General features: G+C 31.6%; 1 protein-coding gene across 4 annotated transcripts in view; it reads right to left on the reverse strand.

Moving 5' to 3' along the window:
- LOC137646987 (septin-9-like) overlaps window positions 1-5,000 on the reverse strand; it is a 195,452-nt gene that overhangs the window by 140,940 nt on the left and 49,512 nt on the right. The gene's annotated exons all lie outside the window — the stretch shown is intronic.

Genomic DNA, 5,000 nt, shown 5'->3' on the forward strand with positions numbered 1-5,000 from the left:
CTAAGGTAGTTTGCCTAATTATCAAAGTTATTACGTATTATGAAATTGTCGTAGAATGGTGCAACTTGTATAGGTTATCAGTTGTGGAAAGTCTTGGTGGATTGTTTGGCTACCATGTGCATGATTTTTTTTTTAGTTAAAATATCGTTCATCACCACGAGGACCATTTTACCACGAGTGCCCCTTTTTCATTTTTTTTCATTTTTTTGCCAAGTCATTTTTCCGTAAGATATTGCCAAATAGTGTCGTAAAACCTTTGCTTGTTTAGTGTTGGAAAGTGTGTCTAGATGATCTGGCTACCCATGCGTGACTTTGTTTTTGTCAGATACGACGTAGTTATTGGTATATTGGGTATTTAACTGCGGTTACCAATTTCTGTTTTTTTTCAATATTTGTAAAAATTACTACGTAGTAAGGAATTGCCGTATATTATTCATTTTTTTTTCACGTTTATGTGTTAGAAAGTGTGCCTTGATGGTTGGGCTAACACGTGCATGTCTTTTTTTTTATCTGAGATGCCGTATATTAGAATGTCGGGCATTTTACCGCGAGTGCCCCTTTTTCATTTTTTTTCATTTTTTTGCCAAGTCATTTTTCCGTATGATATTGCCAAATAGTGTCGTAAAACTTTTGCTTTTTTAGTGTTGGAAAGTGTGTCTAGATGATCTGGCTACCCATGCGTGATTTTGTTTTTGTCAGATACGACGTAGTTATTGGTATATTGGGTATTTAACTGCGGTTGCCAATTTCTGTTTTTTTTCAATATTTGTAAAAATTTACTACGTAGTAAGGAATTGCCGTATATTATTGATTTTATTTTCATGTTTATGTGTTAGAAAGTGTGCCTTGATGGTTGGGCTAACACGTGCATGTCTTTTTTTTTATCTGAGATGCAGTATATTAGAATGTTGGGCATTTTTCCGCGAGTGCCCCTTTTTATTTGTTTTGCATTTTTTTGCTTAGTCATGTTACCGTAAGGAATTGGCAAGTAGTGTCGCAAAACTTATATTTTTATAGTGTTGGAAAGTGTTTCTAGATGATCTGGCTACCCATGCCTATTTTTTTTTTAGCCAGATATGGCGTATATATAAGTAGCCTATGTGTTCGATTTTCCTGTGATTGCCATTTTTTCGTTTTTTCCCATTTCTTTCAAAATTACTACGTACTAAGGAACTATCACAGAGTAATGATTCATTTATATGTTTATTTGTCGGAAAATGTGCCTTGATGGTTTGCCTAGCACGTGGCTGAAATTATTTTTTTATGAAATGCCGTATATTAGAATGGCCATTTTTCCACGAGTGCCCCTTTTTATTTGTTTTGCATTTTTTTGCTTAGTCATGTTACCGTAAGGAATTGGCAAGTAGTGTCGCAAAACTTATAATTTTATAGTGTTGGAAAATGTTTCTAGATGATCTGGCTACCCATGCCTATCTTTTTTTTTTTAGCCAGATATGGCGTATATATAGGTATGTGTTCGATTTTCCTGTGATTGCCATTTTTTCGTTTTTTCCCATTTCTTTCAAAATTACTACGTACTAAGGAACTATCACAGAGTAATGATTCATTTAGATGTTTATTTGTCGGAAAATGTGTCATGATGGTTTGCCTAGCACGTGGCTGAATTTTTTTTTTCTGAAATGCCGTATATTAGAATGTTAGCCATTTTTCCGCGAGTGCCCCTTTTTATTTGTTTTGCATTTTTTTGCTTAGTCATGTTACCGTAAGGAATTGGCAAGTAGTGTCGCAAAACTTATATTTTTATAGTGTTGGAAAGTGTTTCTAGATGATCAGGCTACCCATGCCTATCTTTTTTTTAGCCAGATATGGCGTATATATAGGTATGTGTTCGATTTTCCGGTGATTGCCATTTTTTCGTTTTTTCCCAATTCTTTCAAAATTACTACGTACTAAGGAACTATCACAGAGTAATGATTCCTCTAGATGTTTATTTGTCGGAAAATTTTGTTTACTTCTTTTTTGATTGAATATCATCAAATTTTTTTAGCTAAAATATTATATTGTTTTACATTTTTTTTTTTTTTTTCGATTTTATTTCCCTTCAAAAAAAATTTTTTGGGTCAGAATTTTAATTTTATAGTCGTAAAATAATCGACAATTATCCAGCAACCCACCATACAATTTTTATGCATATCCAATAATAATTAGATTAGTAAATAACACCTTGAAATTGACATACCCTTCCTACATTTCAAGTGGCAGATTAGGGAGTCTGAGTCAGTGTGGTTGGCGGCCATTTTGTGGACATATCCGAAGCGTAAGCTGCCCTATCTATATATATTCTTGTTCCCTATAGAATTTGTGATATTTTGGTATATTTTTACCTGCATAAATATCATATTATATATTAAATATATGTATTTTTTTACGAAATTTCTAAGTACTCAAAAAATTACCTTTAGATATGGCCCCTGATATAGATGTAATTTACAAAATAATGAAGATTTTTTTACATATTTATATTTTAGGATAACATATGTTTATTCCCTAAAAAAATTAGCCACTTCCTATTTCATTTGGGTACCCAAAAAAATTCATGAAATTTGGACAAATTTTTTTGGCCAAAAAAAGTTACCCTTTTTTTCTCATTTCAGATCTTCACCTCCATGGGTCTGACTTCATCCAAAATACATCAAGATGTGTCCTAAACATTCAAGAATCAATTCCTAAAAGGATTTGTGTATATATGTATAAACTTTTTTTTATGAATTTTTATGTCAGGTCTTTTTTTTCTACTTAATTTTTTAAAATATTTATAATAAATAGTTTTTCTGCAGATGAGTAGTATTTATCTTTACAGTTGTTTTAAGCATTCATTGAAGTTTTTTTTGGCAAAAGAAAAAAGGAGGTTACTGCAAAAACTGATTTTTCAAGAATTTTTTTTGGCGTCGGGGTCGTTTGCGTCCGAGTATACCCTTAAAGGGGTGTCCGAGGAGCGTACCTATCCAGGGTTAAAGTGCCTATAGTGTACCCTCTCTAAAGGGATTTTGTGCCCTAGCATATGACATGTGTAGAGTGTGAAAACGTTGCTGCAAATTTGCCAGAAATTTCAAATTTATTGTCTTGTGGTAAGTGTTGGTATTGTGTATATCTTTGTAACTGGACCAGGGAGATTAATTAATTGTGTAAAATTTAATTTCAAGTGAAACAAGTGATTGTATCATTATCCTAAGTATTAATTTCTTTTGTTTGAGTCTAAATTTTGTTCAGACTTAATATTTTGAGTGATTTATTTCCTATGTAAATTCTTTCAAAGTGTTGTCATTTTTATGATATATATTTATTTTTGTAAAGAGTGTATCATTTCGATCACCAGTGTTCATTTCAATACTCACTCGTAACCCTGTTAAAGAATCGAAGTAAGAGGTTGTTTGAATACAATAGTTCTTAATAATAATTACCCAGTTTTCTTTTGAGTGTACTTAAGAGACCTTTGGATATTCAGTGTTTTCATGTATTGCTGTCTGAGAGTTATATAATTGTCTCAGAGTTCGAGTATTAATATTTTTCAAGTGTAACAGATTTAATGTAAAAACATACAGATGAATTTGGAACTCAAAGTTTGTGTAGCTTGCCAGTCGTAATATATATAATATTATATTTTGGTTCCCAGACACGGGGCTATAGTATAATGATAATAATAATAACAATATATATATATATATATATATATACACACACACACATATATATATATATATATATATTGTATGAAATATATATTCAAATATATATTCCTATGACATTTTGTAAAAAGTTTATGGCTATTTTGGGTGATTGAGAAATTTTCTTTATGATCGGTAATTACCTTACATGGAGAAACCTTCCTTGGAATTGGTAATTATCTCCATAGTTTACTTTATAATTTATTTGAATTTGTTTCTTTTAATTGGTTTGTTTTAATTTAATTCTGGTTTGTTCAATTAATGTTTGAGGCTTTATTTTTCCTAAATCACTGTAAATAAAATTGTGTGAATGGGAGTTAAAGATAACTACTAACTACCTAATTATCTGAATATTCCGAGCCAAACAACTCCACGAAGTAACCTCGAAGTCACTGTTGGAAGGGAAATGCAGTCCAACACCACTTCGTCGTAGTGCTGGACATTTTCTTCAGGACTCTACAACGATGGGACTCATTGTGTTCAGTGCTATGAATACCAAGTGTAACACCATCAAGAATTGAATTAACTCTACACCTCGTCTGATGAATGTGGAGGCGACCTCAGCGAAGGCTATGGAATTATCATATCCATTCTCTATTTCATCCTAAGAAGTCACTATAAGGTGGGTCATTGTATTGGTTGGCACAATTGTAGTGGCATTTCTTGGTGACTTTTATCATCCTCAAGTCAAAAAATAAATAAAGCCTTGAACACAGTAATTCAAAATCGCTCGTGAAACTAGGTTTGTTTATAGGCTACGCTAATTAAAATCATCAATTGTCGACCATAAATTGCTTGTTTATTGAAATTCGGCCTTTTAACATATATTCTAAGTGATGCCTTCATCACATATATTTAATTTGTTAATTAGGTCAAAATATGATTGAAATTGTTGGCTTTTGATTTGTAATTTTAGAAATTAATATTTAATTGAAATTAGTTTTGGAGGTTAATTTAATTTTTTGATTTGCCTTTATATATTGTGAACAAAATTTTAGTGTAGTAAACATTTATATTCATATTTCATTTAAACAATTCTATACAAATTCTGGTTTCCAATTTGAATTGGGTGGTTAAAGATTTATCTATCTTTAAGGGCTGGCTCAAGGTGGAGTGGAAAGCTTGGGACAGGAGTATATCTGCCAATGCTTCTAGGTTTGCTGACCAGAAGCAGTCACTACTCCAAGTGAACTAGCATCAACTGACAACCAACTACATATTATAAATTTTTCAAAATGATTTAGAATCTACAGATGTTAGTTTCTGTATTGCAAATAAATATTTGTTATAACACGGTCGTTTGTCCTAAGTGAT

This window comes from Palaemon carinicauda, chromosome 9 (genome assembly GCF_036898095.1).
Source record: "Palaemon carinicauda isolate YSFRI2023 chromosome 9, ASM3689809v2, whole genome shotgun sequence".
NCBI classification, from domain to species: Eukaryota; Metazoa; Arthropoda; class Malacostraca; order Decapoda; family Palaemonidae; genus Palaemon; species Palaemon carinicauda.